Source organism: Callospermophilus lateralis, unplaced genomic scaffold (genome assembly GCF_048772815.1).
Source record: "Callospermophilus lateralis isolate mCalLat2 unplaced genomic scaffold, mCalLat2.hap1 Scaffold_250, whole genome shotgun sequence".
NCBI classification, from domain to species: domain Eukaryota; kingdom Metazoa; phylum Chordata; class Mammalia; order Rodentia; family Sciuridae; genus Callospermophilus; species Callospermophilus lateralis.
Window position 1 is genome coordinate 676,701 of NW_027513332.1, and position 20,483 is coordinate 697,183.

At 33.9% G+C, this 20,483-nt stretch overlaps 1 non-coding gene and 1 pseudogene across 1 annotated transcript; one reads left to right on the plus strand and one right to left on the minus strand.

The window, feature by feature from the left end:
- The first annotated feature begins 1,284 nt into the window (after positions 1–1,284).
- On the plus strand, positions 1,285–1,416 carry LOC143388003 (small nucleolar RNA SNORA72). The gene has a single exon (XR_013089935.1). It is a non-coding gene; the product is annotated as a small nucleolar RNA SNORA72 (small nucleolar RNA).
- Positions 1,417–16,885: 15,469 nt separating this feature from the next.
- Positions 16,886–20,483, minus strand: part of LOC143389261 (splicing regulator RBM11-like) — an 84,105-nt pseudogene continuing 80,507 nt past the window's right edge.

A 20,483-nucleotide genomic window follows, 5' to 3' on the forward strand; every position in this document is an offset into this window, starting at 1 on the left:
AGGTATGATGTGTAAATGCCACTATGACTGGAATTTACAAATTTTTTTTTAAATTGAGAAATAGTCTGTGGGAAAACATTAAATTTACTTTTTATAAGAGCTAATAGGTAAACAATGAGAGTGAGAAAAAAAGGACAATTTAATAATTCACTATCCCTTTTTATTTATTTTTAATAATATATGCAAATAAGTTTTTCAAAACTATTTATCCTGTTTTATCCTTTTCATCCTGATTAAAATACACTCAAAACTAGTATGGCTGATAGAAGTGTAAATTACTTTGTCACAAGAGGGCAGAATTTTCAAATGTATTAAAAATAAATGCCAGTGCTTCAAATAATTCTGAAGCTAGGTTAGCTTACATTAGAAATGAGAAAAAAAAGAAAACCAAAGCAAAATTAACCCTTCAAAGTAATTATTTTGACAGGCTACTTTTAAATTATTGATAAGTGGATTTTGAATTTAAAATATTTTACATCAATAAAGTAAAATAAGCAGAAAACCAATTTTTAATCACAATAAAATTTTATTATTTTAAATGTTTTATGAAGATGCAAAATTCTGTGGAAATAGTATATTAGATTGTGAATCTAGAATAAGGAAAATGATGTAAAATTGTTTTAAAGCAAAGTAGTTCAATGAAATAGAATAAAAGATACAGAAAAATAAACTTAGAACTTCTTATATGATAAAAGAGTCATTTTAATTATTTGAAGAATAAACAAGGCTAGATCCTTAACTTATGCCACACAATAATATTAATTCTAGGTAGATAATACATTTAAATGTTAAGATGAGAATTTGTGAATATTCACATAATAATTTAAAAGTTTCCTGAGTCTCTCACACAAGTCATTCATCAAGATGGAGGCAATGGTGACTTGGGCACATATTTCAAATTCTCCAGTTTGTTTGAAGTTACCTTTGCAAAACTGAAGGCAAAAGACAAAGAATCTATATTTTCAAGAATTATAAATGCCAATCATTACTGTTCCTTCCATATAAGTTCTTCTTAAAAATAATTAAGAAAACTATGAACATTCAACAGAAAAAAGTAGACAAAGAATACAATTCACCCAGACAAGGAAATTACCAATAAGCAAGAAAAAAGATTCTACATTCTTTCCTCAGAAATTTCATTTATAATAAAGTATATGAAAATTTAAACAACAACAAAATGTTTTTTTTATTAGACTGGTGATTGGGAAATACTAAAGAAGCTAAATTTCTAGTGAGAGTTCTGTTGGAAAATGAGCTGTTTCATACACAGCTGGTAGAAATCTAGTGCAAATATTCTCACTGTTCTGATTTTGTAGTAATCAGGACAGGCTAAACATATGCTGTATTAGAACCATGCATTTGTCCTCAGACCTAGTTTATTCTTTAGATCTGGTTTTATAAATGCTGGTGATAAACCCTATCTGATTTATTATATGATGTTTTTGTGTGGCCACACAATGGCTATGATTGTAGGTTATCTTTGATCTACCTTAAGAAAAATAACAGAACAGCTAGTGTAATAACTTGCAAATAATCAGGCTAAGTTGCAGACTTATCTAAAGAACATGTAACCAAAATAGGGAAATTTTGCTACTACCAGTTGCCAGTAAATGTATTGTAAAATTACTGTTTTTATTTTGTAGGTGATTCTGATATCATTAGAAGCATGCCAAAACAGACTGGTGAAAAGTAAAACATGGAAAAATTTTCTTTCATAAAGCTTGGCAGAACTTGTTAAAAGAAAAGAAAAGAAAAAGAAAGAAAAGAATAGAAATCTAAATTACCACTCTTTTTCTGAAGAGAATACCAGGACAAAGAATATTAAGCAACATACCATAAGTGACAGATAAGAAGTAATAGAAATCAGATTTTACTACAGAGATTGCTACCAGATGATCTATTATCTTTACTTTTTAAAAATGGGATTTAGGGATATATTATTTAGAATCTAAATCAAAGGCTTAAGCCATAATAGAGAATTAATGTAAAACTGCTGATTTTAGGAAAAATTTTGAACCAGGGTCTCGAATGCCTTATTGTTTTCTATGGTTTCTGCTTTCTCTCCATAATATATTTAGCTACCCACCATATCTAAATAGATATGTCTAAACAGATATCTACATAATTTACATGTAAATTCATTTTGTAAAGAGCTTCAAGTATTTCACTTATCCACAACATGAAAAATACAGCTACTGAGAATGACTAAATCTGCATTTACTGTTTTTTTTTTTTTTTAGAAGAATCAACCATTATTAGCCCTACTTGGACTGGTGCTAATTCTGTTACTGTTGGTCAAAAACAAGATATGGCAGGAAAGATTGATTGGCTGGGATTCTGTCATGTACATTTAGTTCCTTCAAACATATGTAATCTAAGGAAGCTGTGCCATTATTAATAGTTAATATACTGTAGAATATGTTGAGCAGGATTGGTATTTATTTATTTATTTTTGTAGTTCACGGGTTGCCACTTTTTAATTTTTATTTTGAGATAGGGTCTCCCTAAACTGCCAACGTTTTCCTTCAACTAGAGATCCTCCTGTATCAGCCTCTTGAATGTCTAGGATTACAAGATATTATGCCTGACAGGAATTGGTTTTTAAGTGAGATTATTCAATGTGAGGCAATCCAAGGAAAGCATGCAGACATAATCAGGTTTCTGAATTTCAGAATTAAGGACCAGGTGCTGAACTATGCTGAATTCAATGATTCTACAATGTAAGGGCTTTTGAAAGCCAAGCTCTCTAGCCAACAACTCTGCCTTATATTGTATTTTTCTTTCAAGCTTCAATAAAGTCATGCTTCAATTTCAGATTTGTTTAAGCAAGAGACATAAAGCTTTAACTGGGCAAAACAAATAAGTGAATTGTTTTAAAGTAGTTAAGAATATGGCATTTCATTTTTTACTCATCTTAATAGGAAGTAGTTTTTTTAATTTAAAAATTTATTTAAATTCTGTTTGTTTTGTTTTTTGCTACTGATATCTGTCTTCTTAAAAAAACCCCCACTGCATTAGTTCTTTGCAAATATCTTGTCTATATTTTCTAAATAGTGCATACAATATGGAGAAAATACAACTGAATCTTGTGGAAATGTGGATCTGAAATAGAATGATTAGGCTATCAAAGAATAAAAAAGTAATTTTATCATATATAGCTGTTTCACACAGAATATTGTATGAAACCTCCATTTAACTTACCCAAATTTAATAGATTCGAAATTTGGACTAAATTACTGTACAGTCTTTGCATCGAGCCACATCTTTAGAAACGTTATGTTCAGATTTATACCAAGGAAGAATGATGATAAAATCAATTCCAAAAAAATAGGTAATCATGATAATGGTTCAGCATATTTCCATTCAAAAGTACTGTCCCAGAATTGCAGACCCTGAAAGCAAATCTTTAGTACCAAACATATGGTATTATACTGAGGCACTGGAACAAGTTCCATGAGACTTATATTCTGACTCTTCTCTTTAGAAAAAGGCATGTGTCTTTGGACAAATGAACTTGGGCTTCCTCTTCTCTGTGGTATCATTCTGGAGACTAATGTCTGCCACATAATAGCCTGAATAGGTAGTAGTTATGGTGATTATTAACCTTTTTCCGGGTCAGTCCTTTTGCTTCATTCTTTCATTCATTTACTCAGCTATTTATTAATATCTACTCCTGACATTGGATAATGAACATTTCTGGTGATAAACAAAGAAAATTTGATTAATGTTCTTTTCCTATTATTGCTTAGTTCTTTGAAACAGTTCAGTGAATTTATTGCCAGTGTTCCTCAGAAAAGTACACTATGATATCCGGCACAAATTCTTTCATCTGGTTCCCAACTACTTCTGTGGTACAGTGTATCAGAATGATTGTCAAAATTATACTTTGATGGGGAAGGAGAGGGGTAGAAGCTGTTGTTTAGGTAACTGGGGGGTCTGTGGGAGGAAAGTGGTGAAGGTTATCAGTCCGTCAGAAATGTAGACCTAAGATTCCGTCACCTGTAGCTGCTTCTCCATTTTCATGTATAACACACAGTCTGATCTTCTGAGCTTTTATTTATTATATAAATATTATTTATAATATAGTTAAAATATTTTTACACCTTTATGACTTACAAATAACAATGTGATACATGTATATGAGGTATAAGGATCAAATAAGAGTAATGAAAATTTTCATCTCATTAAATATTAATTATTTCTGTGGGTTGCAAACATTCTTATTGTTCTAGTTATTTTAAAGTCTATCAAAAATTGCTGTAACCAATCATTACCCTCCTTGGCTATAGAAAACCAGATATAATTACTTTTCTTTGAACTTTAGTGACTCTTATCTATAATGTCTTCCCCCTCCTTCTCACTCTATTCCACTCTATCATTCTATGAGAGACATTTTAGTTTTTTTTAAGTGGGTTTAAACTCATGCTGTTTGTCTTTGTCTAGCTTATTTTATTTAACACAATGACCTCCAGTTCCATCCATGTTGCTATAAATGACAGGATTCAGCCTTTCTATGACTGAAAACATTCCATTGCATTTATTTGCCCCATGTGTCTTCTCCATTCATCTACTGATATATACCCTGATTGATTCTGGATCTTGACTATTGTAACTAGAACTACAAAGAATGTTTGGAATACAGGTATTTCTGATCTGATAATTTAGTTTTCTTTTTTTAACATTCTTACTATGGAGATACCAATATTTTTATTTTCTGAATATGGTATTTATCTTAATCACTTTTACTACTGTGCATTTATTTTGAGGATGGAAGTTGGAGCAAATTACTCATTGATTTGTACTAAAATATCTTGTGACAGGGTCCTGACCTTTGCCACCATCTAGAAATGGACTTTTAAACACAATTAATTTTTTAAAAACTAAAATTATTATTTTAAGAATTTCTAGTTAATAGAACACACTTTTTTTAGACCAAAGTATTGTATAGGTATTTGGATTTTTTTTTAAAGTACAGTACTTGTCTGGACTTAAAGGCTTGGGTTAGTTGAAGCAAAATGCCTTATCATAATAAATGTTGCTTAAGAGTTACTAAATTTTTACCAATTAGTAATTTTGTTTCAAAATATAATGCCAGATTCTTTATATAAACAGGAAAGTTTATTTGTTATTAAAGGACCCAAAACACATCAAAATGGTATAAGGATTTTATTAAACCGAAAACATCTGAACAAACAGAAGCCACAGGAAGAAACTTTATCTCAATTTCCCTTTCCTGACATCCAAAACCACCCAAACTTACAGCTTCCATAAATCCCCCACTGAGGGAGGTTCCTGTTCAACTTTTAGACTGATCTCTATTACTGGATGTGAGTAATCAGCTGCTATAGTTCATCCATTTGAGGAGTTCCTGGCCAGGAAGAAGGCTGCCAATCAGCACTGGTATGAAAAATTGTGTAAATGAGCCCAGCAGCCCTTCCAGACTTTCCCCCTGAAGCCCTTAACACCCTTTCCTTTGTTAAGTGGGTAGACAAGCACTTGCACCTGGCTGTTTGGGAAGCCACTCCTCGCAGAGTACTGCACCTGTGTGAATTAAACTTTTATCCTGTATGACTGCTAATTTTTGTACCTTGACAGAGTCACCAGGTCAAACATAATTCTGAGTGTTTCTGTGGAGGTGTCTGAGATGAGCTTAACATTTTAGTTAATTGATTGAGTAAAGCAGATTGCTCTCCATAATGTGAGTAGGCCTCTTGCAATCAGTTGGAGGCCTGAATGGAAAGAACTAATCCTGCCTGAAATATTAATTTTTCTGCTTGGCTGCCTTTATGCTGAAACAACAGTATCTTCAGGCCTTCGGACTAGAGCTACATTATTGACTTTCCTGGTTCTCAGGTCTTCAGACTGAGATCTCTTTTGACTGCCCTGAGTTTCTAGCTGGTCTATTGACAATCTTGAGACTCGTCAGTATTCATGATTGTGTGAGCTAACTCCTTATTATAACTCTCTTTACCCATAAAAGTGCACACTGATTCTCTGAAGAACTCTGATAAATCCTGCTAATCTATCTATTTATTGTCAATCAAATTGTGGACCCTGACCACCCAGAAGTGATTTAGCATTCAAATATTTTCCCTCCAAATGTTTTGAGAACAAGGAAAGTTGTCAAAGTATGGTCAGGACTTCCTGCTTATTCTGGAGGCTGCAGATGAAATCTAGGGAACTCTGATCAAACTGAAAAAGCTAAGCTTTCCCACAGGTCATTCTGCTGGGTCTCTGCTCAGAATCTGGTGGAGCAAGGTAAAAACAATCTTTACTTGCCCTTTACAAAAGAGGAATTTCCAAAATTTAGATTTACAATTTTTTTATTGTTATTGTTTAGAACAAGTTCTTTGACTGTTCTGACTTGGTTTGATTAGTACTTCAGAGGCTTCCAAGAGATAGCCACTGTATCCATTTGTCTCTCTCTTGTGCTATTGTTCTGTCTTATACTAAGTGTACTTTGTTATAAAAAATGAGAATCAAAGGGTAAAACACAGTCAAAAGTACTATATGTATATTGTTTTAGTTGGCCTCACAGACACATTATCTAGAGGGAAAATACAGACCTATCCCATCAGTAGCCCCCAAACCTCTTTCTTGAGATGAAATTGAAAAACTGGTTTAATTATAGATTTCCTTTTACAACAGGGTGTTCTTATCCTCACCTTTTCACCCCACACTACTACAGTCTTTTCAGTGAAGAAATAAAGGACATTGGATTCAGGAGGAAGTCAAATCTATTAATTTGTGCAAAAAGTATGAACCATAAACTCTTTCATGATCCCTCACTACTCCATGGTCTTTGCCATGGCCCTTACTTCAATCCAGCTCTCATTCCTCTTCAGTGATGGAGATCCCCAGTCTATTCCACGTGATTGCCTTACATCTATAGAAGTGTGCTCAAAGCTGAAAAAATTATTCTCTCAGACACTTCCTTAGACTTAACCCTCTTCTTCAATATCCCTTGCAAATGAAATTTTTAGGGAAACACAATCTGCTGGCTGATTCATGGATCAACTTGTTTGGACCAAGAAACACCAAGATTGCTGCTAAAACATTATTTCTTAGTGTTGGTGAGACTGTTTCTAAAAGAAATAGCATTTTAATTGGTAGTCTGACAGAAGAAGATCGTCTTTGCTGATAGGGGTGAACATCATCCAATTTGTTGAGGGCCCGAATAGTATAAAAGGGTGGAAGAATGAATTTGCACCCTGTATAAATTAAGACATTCATATTCCCTGCTCATAGACACTGGAACTCTGGGTTTTCAGGCCTATGGACTTGAATTGGGATTGACACAACTGCATCCCCCACCCCCAACACACATTCATACACCATTTTCAAGCCTTTGGACTGGGACTTAGACTTAGATCCTTATCTCTCCTGGTTCTTGGGCCTTTAGACAGACTGAATTATACTGTTGGTTTCTTGGTTCTCCAGCTTGCAGATGGCAGATGATGGTGTCTCCGGCCTCTATAAACTTGAAAGCCAATTCCTATAATAAACACCTCTCTCTCTCTCTCTCTCTCTCTCTCTCTCTCTCTCTCTCTCTCACACACACACACACACACACACACACACACACACACACTTATACAGACATGGACTAAGTAACATATCCATCAGCAGTGAACCATATATAAGGCAACAGTCGCATAGGATTACAATGGAACTGAAAAATTTCTATTGCCTGCTGACATTGCAGCCATTGTAACATCATTGAGCAGACACACATGATGTATTACTTGTGTAAACAGACTTTCTGCCTTCCAATTGTATAAAGGTATAGCACACGACAATTATATACAATATAAAATATGTGTTAATGATAACAACGAGGTCACTGGCTTATGTATTCATTATTCTATGTTTTTTATTGTTATTTTAGAGTGTACTTCCTCTATTTAAAGAAAATAGTTAACTGTATCTAACCTCAGGCAGGTCCTTTAGAAGGTATTCTAGAAGTCATTGCTATTATAAGAGGTGATAGCTTCATGCATGTAATCATCTCTGAAAACCTCCCATTGGTAGAAGAGATAGAGGTAGAAAGCAGTAATAGTGATGATCCTAACCCTGTGTCTGCCTAGGCTAATTCATATCTCAGTCTATAAACCAAAAAAAAAAAAATTAAAGCTTATTGAATATGACAAAAAGAATATTTTTGTAAAGACGTGCATTGTTTTGTTTCATTACAAACTCAAAATTTGTAAGTTTAAAAAAGTAAAATATTTTGATAAACTAAGTTTAATTTATTTAGCATTAAAGAAAATTATTTAATACATTTACTGTAACTTCAATGTACATGGTTAACAAAGTCTACAGTAGTGTGATGGTTTGGATGTGAGGTGTCCCTCTAAAAGCTCTTGTGTGAGACAAATCAAGGTTCAGAGGAAAAATGATTGGGTTATGAGAATACTAATCTAATCAGTGAATAATTTCCCCTGATGGTATTAACTGAGCTGGGAAAACTGGGTGGTAACTGAAGGCATGTAGGTTGTGGCTGGACGAGTGGTCACTGGGGGCATATATTTTGTATCTGGTGAGTAGAATCTCTCTGCCTCCTGATCATCATATGAATTGTTTACCTCCAACACACTCTTCTACCATGATTTTCTGCCTTATCTTGGGCCTAGAGGGATAGAGCCAGCTGTCTATGGACTGAGACCTCTGAAACCATGAACCCTTAAACAAACTTTTCCTCTTATAAAATTGTTCTTGTCAGGTCTTTTAGTCACAGCAGCAAAAAAAAAAAAATAAAAAATAAAAGAAATAAAAAAAGAAAAGAAAAAAAAGCTATCTAAAACAAGTAGTCAATGGTAACAGCCTAGGCCTTCACATTTACTCATGAACATAGTACTCACTGAGTCACCCAAAGCAAATTCCAATCCTATAAGCTGTATTCATTGTGTCTTAATAAATGTAGCCATTTTCATAATTTGTACCCTGCTTTTACTGTATCTTCTCTGTATAGACACAAAAATAACATTATGTTACAATTGTCTATAGCATTAGGTATTCAGCCTAGCATGCTGTACCAGTGTATAGCCTAGGAGCAACGGTCTATACCATATAGCCTAGCTATATAATAAGTTATTCCATGTATTTATTTGTACACATGCTCTGATATTTGCACAATAATAAAAAATGCCTAATTACACTTTCCTCAGAATGGATCTCCATCATTAAATGACATATGACTATATATCTGTAGATAACATATATTCATACATTTAGCCACACATGTATCCTATTTGTTTTGTTTCTTCCGTGTACTCTAATGTATATAATAACTGGTTACACAATAGTTTTTTCACAAGAAACACCTGAGGCATACTCTTTGCCTTCTCTAAGATCAGCTCATTGTCAAAATCCTAGTTTTACTAGCTCTTATACTTTGTCAAAGGAGAAAATAACCATATTTACTGATTCCAGACATAGTTTTGAAGTTTTGCATGTTATTGGGACAATTACAAGTCTTAGATTCTTGGCCTTTGCCAGCACTCCTATTGCTAGTGGACATAAATATGCTGACCTATGATAGACTGTTCATCTTCCTACTGAACTTGCTATTGTTCAGCACACACCAATAAAACTAATAATCTCTACGAAACAATGGGGCTAAAAAGCTGATGAAAGTATCCTGCATTTGTCCTTGATATTACTATCAGGCAAGTGTTGAACAACCTGAAAAAGACAAATGGCTATCAAAGGCTGCCAAACAATGATTAGATGTGTTTATTATACATTGGAACAAATGCACATGCTGTAGCTCCCTATCCTTTGACTTTTATCTCCCATCTAATAGGACATATGTAAAAAAGAGAGGAGGTCAGGAAACTTAATGACAATTGGTTCTGTCCTAAAATCCCAAACATTCTGACCAAGCCACTTCCCAATGCATTGTTTGTTAATCTCAACAAGTTTCTGGAAGTTATCATCATATTTCATGGAATTATTTAAGACACATTCTGCTCTTGGCAGTAGTCCAAGTATACTCTAAAAATTTATCTCCAGCCTTTGCATATTCTTACTCTTTGGTTATTGTCTGTCTGTTTGGTGGACTAACTGAAACTATCAAACCAGATATGCTGATTCTAAAATAGTGGTGAAAAAAATAAAAACTGAGGTTTTCCCTTATTTTGGCATTCCTTTATAGATCAAATCAGATCAAGCCACGTTACTGTAGAAATAATTTTGATGAAAAATACTAGGGTAGTCATTGAAATTTAATATCTCCTATCATTCTCAAACCTCAGAAGCAGAGAAGCATTACCTCTCTCCTCTTTCTCCTTTTATAAAAATCCAGTCCAACGCTGGGTGTGGTGGCACATCCCAGCAGCTCTTGAAGGTGAGGCAGGAAGAACCCAAGTTCAAAGTCAGCCTCAGCAACTTAGTGAGGCTGAAACAACTTAGCAAGATCTTGTCTCAAAATAATGAAAGAACTAGTGCCGCAGCCGGGCTGGCTGGGCAAAATAACCGGGGGGTGACGAATGACTTGTGTACGTTGATGCAGCAGGAATGGAAGCCCTTTATTGTAGGATAACAGAGGTATTCATACATTTTGCACAGCTTATCTTTATTAGCATAAACTAGATACAGCAGTCAACCAATCAGGAATCTTCACACTTAATGGCTTGCTTTTGCTACTTTAGAAACTATTCCCTCTGGCATTTTGCCAGGCGCCATCCAGACTTGTTTACAGACTCTAACAAACTAGGAATGTGGTTCAGTGGTTAAGTGCATGCCCCTGGGTTCAATCCCTGGTACACTCACACACATGCAAATCTAGACTACCCAAATAGGAGACATGGATTCACCCTGTTTGAATTAGCTTTTGGTTGTCCTATAGCCAGGCATCTCTAAGCCTCTCATTCCAGGATTAAGCAAGCATTATTGGATTTTCAATGAAGAGTTGTTATGATGTCTATTTATATACTATATATATATATATATATATATATATATATATATATATATATATATGCTTGGAATGTATAATCAACAGGTATAAAAAGTGTGGCTTCTACCCACTGACAAATCCTGCCATCTTTTTCAATGAGGAGATAGAGTACATATCAAAGTTTCTATTTATTTATTTTAAATAAATGTTATAGTGTATATTTAAGGTATACAACAGAGGGCTATGGGACACATAGAAATGCTACAATAATTACTATAGTGAAGCAAATTACTGTGTTCATCATCTCATAGTTACCTTTGTCTGTGTGTGTGTGTGTGTGTATGTGTGTGTGTGTGTGTGTGTGTGTACAGCAAACTCTACTCATTTAGCAGAAATCCCTAATGCAATTCAATTTTTCCAACTATGGTTTCTCATGTCGTACACTAGTCTCTAGACTCGTGCATCCTAAATCTTTGTAATTTCTATCCCTTGACCTATATCCATTGTTCCATTTCCTCTGAATCCTAACCCAGGTAACTGTTCTCTAAACTCTGTATGTTTGACTTCTATTTTGGATCCCACAATCAGAGAGATTATGAAATATTTTTCTTTTTTGTCTGGCGTATTTCATTTAGCATAATGTTTTCTAGGTCCATTCATGTTGTGACAAATGTCAGAGTCTCCTTTTTAAGGCTCAACAATATTCCATATTAAACATACACACACCACAGTTTCTGTATCATTTGTCCACCGATAAACACTTAGATTGTGTACATATCTTGGATATTGTGAATAACGCTGAAATGAACATGGGAGTACAGATATCGCATCAAGGTGCTAAATACATTTCCTGTGGGTGTATACCTAAAAGGACAATTGCTGATGCACATGATAGTTCAATTTTTAATTTCTTTAGGAATCTCCTACTTTTTTTTCCACAATAGCTGCATTAATCTACATTATCACCCACAGTGCAAAAGGTTTTTTTTTTTTTTTTTTTTTTCTCCACATAGCTAATATTTGTTCTTTCCTGATGTTTTGGTACTAGCTATCCTACTGGCTGTGAGGTTATATCTGACAGTACTTTTGATTTGCATTTTTTTCATGAGTAATGTTAAGCACCTTTTCATTAACATCTGACTATGTTAGTGTCTTTTTAGATAAATGTGTATATTAAAATCCTTTCCCATAAGTTTTTTTTCTGTTATTGAATTGTATGATTTCCTTCTAAAATTTAGACATTAGCCCCTTTTTAGATATATGGTTGTAAAGAAATTTTTCCCAAATGGTAGATTACTATTTTATTTTATTGACCCTTTCCTTTGTTATGCAGAAGCATTTTAGCAGTACTGAGTATTGAACGCAGGGGTGCTCTCCCACTGAGCTGTATCTCCAGTACTTTAAAAAAAATTTTTAGGTCTAGGTACTAAGAGTTGAACCCAGGAGCACTTTTTCCAGTCCTTTATTTTTTATTTTGGGGCATTGACCCACCAAATTTCCTAGGCTGGGCTTGAATTTGTGATCCTGCTACTTTGGCCTCCCAAGTCACTGAGATTACAGATGTGCTCCACCATCTCAGCATGGTCTACATTTCATTGAGGTAAAATTACTGGAAGGAAATTTCTTCCTTTGAATTGAAAACATAAATGGCATTGAACTGTTCTTAAGTAAAAAATACCAAATAAATACTATAATCATTCTCTATAATTTGACTGCAAAGTAGGTTTCTTTCAGTTCTCTAATAATATCACAGGGAAAGAGAATGACATTTAGATGGATATTTACTCAATCACAGGAAAATATTCCTGGGCTTAAGGCTCTACCAAGGGAACATGGAATAGAGCTTACCTATTCTTATCTTTCCTGGTGACCAGAAATATAGATGAGTACATTTAAGATCTGGAGTATCCTGATTGGGTAATATTTCCTCTGTGGAGGCTAAGCTGAAGGTTTCCTGTACCTTCTATTTCTCAATTTGATTTTGCTATTGTAGCCTGATGGAGGTGCAGGGAATACGGAAATATATAGATGTTAATACAGCTGATGATAAATGTCATAAGTCACCAGACCTCATCCTTGTGGGTCACAGATTCTAGCCTGACCTTGGTCATGTTCAACCTTGATCTCTTTATTTGTTATGACAATGAAGTATATAAAAGGTTATTACTCAAGTGGTCAGGGCAATGTAGACTCAGATACCTGGTGCCACTTTCTTCACCAGATATCCTGCCTTAAATGCCAAAGTGTGAGGTCCTTTGTACACAAACATCACAGTATAGATGTACCAGGTAAGTCATTCTAGAAAACTCACTTTTGAACTGAAACATCAAGCTTCATTCAATAATGTGGATAGTTTTTCCAAATTGAGGACTTATGATTTAGAAAGAACAATTATAAGAATTTACAAAGCAATTATCTAGATATTTAATGTCTCTATGTGGTTCTTTGAAGCTTCCAGTTGTACTCTGAAATCATCCCATCTCAGATACACTGACTACCCAACAAGGAGAAGGTTGTGCAGTCTGCAGTGAACACTTCTGATTGTTTTTAAATCAGAATGGACAAGTAGCATCTGATTTACACCATTTCAAAGATGGTAATATTCTATATGACATTAAGGAGACATAGCCATTTAATTGCATTGACCCATTCCCAGAACTAGAAGACTGCTTCAATGGGGGTGGGGAAATGTGTTTAGATTTGTTCCTTCTTGCTTATTCATTCTTTTAATCTATATTATTATTTTTCTTTTCAGATATCATACAATATAAATATGAACTTGACTTTTCTTCCCATAGCAATTGGTTCAGCTCTTTGTGAAACTTCTTGTGAAGTTTCAAGTAGGGGAAATGAAGTAACCACCAACTCACCAGAATGGCATAAAAATGACTTTAAGTTGAAAACATATGAACAAACAACAGTCATTGAAAGAAACCTTTCCAAGCTTATCTTCATGGAGTTAACCAGAGCCTTCTGAATGCACAGCTGCCAAAAATCTCCCTCTTTGACTCTTAGCACTGGAAGGTGAGAGTTCACTTGCCATAAATCCTTCCCTGGTGAGCTCCCAGCCAGGAAGGAGACTGCCCATCAGTGTCTGGGTGAAAAATGGAAGGCTCCCAATGGAACCTGCCATATGTTACCACTGAAACCCCAAACTCATTGTCTTTAGTTAAGTTTACATATAAACCTTTACCCTGGCTGCCCTTGGAGCCACTTTTTATAGAGTGTTCTCATATGCTCTAAACTTTTCTGTTAATCTGTCTGTTTGGGACTGTGATCTAACTTTAATTGTAGGTAATTTTTCTGATTTTGCCACTTCCTCATGCATTAGATATTGATTTATAAAAATTAGAAAATATGAGAATATGCATACTGTCTAATTTTGTTCTCATATTTAAGATTCTTGCAGCATAGTAGAATGGATTCAGGCTTACTTAAAAGTGAACAGATTTTGAGAGTGAGAGATTAAAAATTGGAAAATAAAATCCCCAAAGTTAAATAATTTTAATAATTCTTAACTCAAATATACAGCATTGGGGAAAACTGATAACTCAAAATTTTATAGGATGGTGACAGATATTTCCAGGCATATTTTATATTTTTATATATGTATTTTTTTTAGTTGTTTAGATCTTTTATTTTATTTATTTATGTGCAGTGCTGAGGTGCGAACCCAGGGCCTCACACATGCCAGGGAAATGCTCTACTGCTGAGCCACAACTCCAGCCCCTATTTTATATTTTTTAAATAATGAAATACACCATGGTAAAGGTGACTTTTCTAGTCTTCCATGTGTTTCAAGTTGGTTGACTTGTTCAAGTTAATACTGAGATACTGTATTAGCTTTTCATTGCTGTGAAAAAAAGGTGCCTGACATGAATAACTTAGAGGAAGAAAGATTCATTTTGACTTATAGTTTCAGAGATTTCAGTCCATGGTCAGCTGGCTCCATTGCTATGGGCCTGAGATGAGGCAGATCATCATGAGAAAGGTCATGGTGGAGGACAGCTGGTCAACTCATGGCAGCAGAAGGAGGGGGAAGAGAGAAAAAGAGAGGAAAGAGAGAAAGGGAAAGAGATAGGGAGAGGGGCAGAGAGAGACAGATAAATAGGTAGATAGAGACAGATAAAGGGTAGGATGGGGAGCGAGACAGAGAGAGAGAGAGAGAGAGAGAGAGAGAGAGAGAGAGAGAGAGAGAGAGAAACAGGGACAAGATAAAGTCCCCAAGAGTGAATCCCCAAGGATGCACTCATTTTTACTAGGTCCCACTTCCTACACTGTCCACTACCTCCCAATAGTCCATTCAAATCGTTAGTCTCTCACTTAACCCACAGATGACGGCAGAGACCTCATGATATATTCACATCCCAAGGATTCCCACTTTGGATACTGCTGCATTTGGGACCACATCTTCAAACACATGAGTCTTTGTGGGACCCAACATTTCTAAGTCACAACGTGCACTTTCCTGTCTGTGATGGAAGAATTTAACAAAAATATCTTGCAGTTCTAACATTTTAATTAATGTAATAGTATTTCAAGATATATTTCTTACACAAAGCTATTCTGAATTGCTAAGAAACATTTTTTTATATACTTCCAATAATACCAATCACAACAAAATAATTTAGGTTTAAGGTAAGTTACAGAATTAAAGAAAAGATTGAGGTGAAGGTGAAGCTAAGCTTTTTAAAGATATGCTATTTCCTAATTATGCAGAAGCCATTTTTCCCTTTGGCTTGATTCTAAATTGAAAAAAAAAAATGTGAATGTAAAACGAGAAGAGTATATGTTTCAAAAGCCAAGAAAACATAGTTAAAACTACATAAAGCACAGGTCAGGTTTTCATATTGATCAGATTAAAGTATATTAATGTTTGTTCTAAATTCTACTTTACTTAGTTAAATTCAGTTACTCCTTTTGTTAAAAACAGATCTTTATTATTTTAAACAGTAAGTATCTATAAAGTGCTATTCAACATGCAAAAGAAACATTTAAGCATGGCCCTTCCTACTAAATTTGGTGCTCTACGCACAAAGGAGTTGCATGATTCTTTCAATTAGCTTTAATAAATATAATTCTTATCATTCTAATTTATGGTGGGCTATAAAATTAACAAAAATGTTTTAAAAAACCCCAATTTGTTTAATGTGTATTCTATCTTCTAAAATAAATGAACCCAAAATAGAAACATTTTTTGGACAATTAAGTATTAGATATCAAACATTAATGAAATATCATTCTATTTACTTTTTAATTATCAAGATTTAAATACATTAAGCATATTCTCTCAAACCTGGCTGGCAAAAGAGGTAGATAATGTAATACTTACATAGCCAACTTAATGTTCATTATAAACAAGTAAGAAGAGGCAGGAATCCCCATTGAACTCATAAAACAAGTTAATGACTCAAAAGCCAATCCCATGATAATAATCTTTCCTTTGGTATCACTGTCATATGTCTTCATTTGATAAAATAAACCTGAAGAACATTAAGGCACAGAAAAAACTTGAGTGAATGTAAAAAATAAAATGTTATTAACAAAGGAAACAAAGTCTATTTATAACATATTCACTAGGAACCACATGCAACACTTAAATATTTGCATTACTTTCTTTTGGCAAATCTAATGTTCCTAATTACAGCCTAATTGTACTTGAATATTATATTAACAATATAGAGAAATCACAGTACCTTATCCACAAGTGTTCAGTAGCTGACTTTTAGTTAATAGTTTAATGAAATTTCATCATCAGTACTAAAATAAAATTATACAAAGTATATTTTTATTGGCAATGGGTCAAATATATTATGACATACAAAAGTAGTACATTATATTATTTTTAAAAGCTTTTATCATTTGAGGCAAAAAGATAAGTCATGTTTTCATATATTTCAAAAACGACAAGACACTCAAGAAATTGGTCAGTTTTCTTTAAACAGAATTGAGATCAATGAAGATATGTATTATCTGAAGGTAATACTAATATATTTTCTTTTTCTTACAATTTAGGAATTTTTGGCTGAATTCATTTCCTCTATTGTTTTCTGTGCTACTATCACTGTCACTGGTTTGCTTTTGCCTCTTTCGGGTATTCATCTCATAAAGGTCAGAGTCACTTGGTTGTTGGATAGTCCATTCATAGGAGCTAGGTCCAGCATCTAGATCTGGAACATGACTCAGTGAGGAAGACCCAGACGTGCTACTGGGAATTGGGCTGTCATCTCATAGAAAGGAAGCTGCAGCACTGGATTATGTGCATGCCGCTGCTGTGGGGGAAAAAAAAGTCAACTTATATACCAAAACAAATCCAAAATGCTAAGTTAAATGCACATTAAAAAGTCTAATGTATGTTAAAAGTAACATGAATTATGCAAATAGTCATGAGTAAATCAAATTGTATTTTGGTATAAGAAAGGCAGTGACTTCATAGTAGGAATGTGGGAGCTTCCTTAAATCCTTAACATAAACATTTAAAGGTTTATTAGTTTACTACAATATAGATTATCAAAGAAATATAATGCAAACCACATATGTAGTTTTAACTCTTCTAGGAGCCACAATATAAGAATAAAATGAAATAGATAAAAATTTTTACAAATGTAATAATCTCAATATATGATAGAGACATGATAACTAAAATTTCTAACTACTCACAGCAGATTAGAAATAAACTGTGATACCTTGAACTTGTCTTTCAACTCACTTCCATCTCTACCAGAGGGGGGGGAGAAACAGAGAGACAGAGAGAGAGAGAGAGAGAGAGAGAGAGAGAGAGAGAGAGAGAGAGAGAGAGAGAAAAGAATAGAATGGAATATGTTGGGAAAAATACTTTCATAGTTTCAGGTAATGAGTGGTTGTTCATTAATATTAACTATATGAGCACCAAATACTATGAATGTTTTTCATGTTCTTCATAAATTTGTGTCATATATATGCTAAACTAAATGGGTATCAAACTTACCAATTTATGAAAGAAAAAATATTCTTGAGGTAAAGCAGTATTATTAATGGGAAAAAACTGCATGGGAAAGGAAGGTCTGCCCAAGATTTCTTCATTCCTTTTGAGAAATAAAATGGAAAGCAAAAAAAATCCTTAAAATTCTTAGGTACAAATATTCTTTTCTCTTAACAACTTAACGAGGGTTGTCCATAATCAGAAACAGAGACAGAAAGATCTTCTCTGGTAGCAGTTAGAATTAAATATCTTTAACAAACACATGCAAATAATGTTATTATATTGATAATGTAGTGTCAAAACAATACATTAATTAATTATTTCATTACTAAATATTAAAATTTCAACATTCAGAGTCACATTTGGTTTTCTGATATGAAAATGTTAGACCAGCGCTTGTATTTACATAAAGATATACAACATTTAGATAGCAACAGAACAATAGCAAGTCATTAATCATCACTGGACATACAGTTCAATCTTCTACAGATATACAAACAAAGAGGGAGAAATTATCATCAATTTATTTTTAAAGTATCTTTACTATGTAAATATATAAACTGTACTCCTTCCTAAATGGACTACTAATGTTAACATAAACATGTTGACTGATATCTTTCAGGCATTAAGATAATCAAAACATCTCTAATTAAAAAACTGTGGTGTTCCCCAAATTTCATTTATACATGTGATCGTTGCTCTTATGGAGATGTTATAAATCCTGGCTAGGTTCTGCAGCTACTCTTCAATAGTCTACTAGCTCTATAGTATACCCTAATTTTAATGCTAACCACTAATCCTTAGGCTAGGAAGCATACTCTAAGGGAGGCTGAAATCAGCACTGGCAGATTGGAAGAAATGACAGAATGTAGTCAGATGGATGGGGGAGACTCCATTTATAAATACTGAGAGTAGTATCCCAGAAGTCAATAGAAGTCAGAAGTCCATACTTCATTAAGAAAGAAATTAGAAAAATATAAGTTGTTCCATAGGGGTAAACTGAATAAACATTGAGGCTGCTGAATGGCTGATCAGAAAGTTCTCATCACCTTAAAAGAGTAGCTCTCATATAACAGTGGGGTTCAAAAATGAACAGGAAGAAAGGATGTGAAAGATAAAAATATTTATTAGTGAGAGGAAGAAGAAAAATATGGGAGCCCAGTTAGGAGACAAGGTGAAAGGTGAAGGGAAATTACAGAGTAGGGAAGACTCCACAGCAGAGGTGAGATAAGCTGCATTATGAAAACAAGTGTCAATTGTCTAAAACCAGTATTTTTCCCACGTGAATCTTTGGACACATAGTTGTCTGCATGGAGGAACCACATGTAAATTAAAAACTGTTATGGATTGATACATTCTCTTCATTTTCAGTTAATGAAACCCTCAGTACCTTAGAATGTGGCCATATTTGAAAACAGGATCATTGCATATGTCATTGGTTAAGACATGTTAATACTGGAATAGGATGGATCCATAACCCTTTGTGACTGGTATTCATATAAAAAAGGAATATTTGGAGATAAAAACAGAAGAACAACATGTGAAAATAAAGGCAGAAATGTGGGTAAAACTTCTGTCATTCAAGGAATACCAAGCAATGCTATCAAAACAACAGAAGAATAGGGGAGAAGCATGGGATAGATTCTTCTTCATAGCTTAGAAGAAACCAGTGCTTCTAATATTTTGATCCTGGATGTCTAGCCTCTGAAATTTTAAGGCAATTAATTTCTGTTGTTTAGGCACTCTATAGTACGTTGTTACAGTGGCTCTAGCAAATTAAAAATTAGTTCAATTAAGAGCAAGGCATAAGAGGCAAAAAGAAGTCAAAAAATCCATTTACAAGGAAGACTAATGAAGACTAGATTACATTTGCACATCACAACCAGGACATGATAACTCATTCTCATACTTCCTTTATGAAATACCAAATACTAGAAAAAAGTACTACCAATGAAATGTAGTGTCATGGGATATACATATGACTTTTTTGACATTATAGTCTAGACTCTGAGATGATTTACAAACGATGTATCAAACATAAGATAGTTATACTGCAATCTTCTATTGCCTATCTATTCTTTTAAACTCCAAATCCTACAAATATTTTGTTCTTTTCCCAAACCCAAAAAAAATGAAGTAGTTTTTTGCTCTTGGTATTAAAGAAGAGGGGAAGCTATTACATCACATATATGGCTCAATCCATAAGTCTATAATGATTCCCCTATCTTAGTAGTAATTTTCCTTTTGTTGAATACTTACAATATATTCAGTATTTTAAGTACCTTGTATTTATTATAAAATTTTATTCTCATAAAAACTTTTTAAGTATTATTTTAATTTTAGAGATAAGGATACAGCAAGGTAAAATAACCTCCTCAGAGTCACAGCATTAATAAAGTGGCACTGGCAGAATTCAAATCCAGGCAATCTGATTTTATTACCTACTTTATTAAGTTCTCTTTATTCTCCCCAATATAGAAATTCTGGGGAGAATAAAAATATGGAGCACACTTATTTGAGGTTTAGTACTTCTGCCAAAGATAATTCTGGGAATTTTCCAGTCCCCAAAGGTCACTCTCCCATGCCTTAGGGGGCTGATACAGTTAACAAGGGATAGGATGT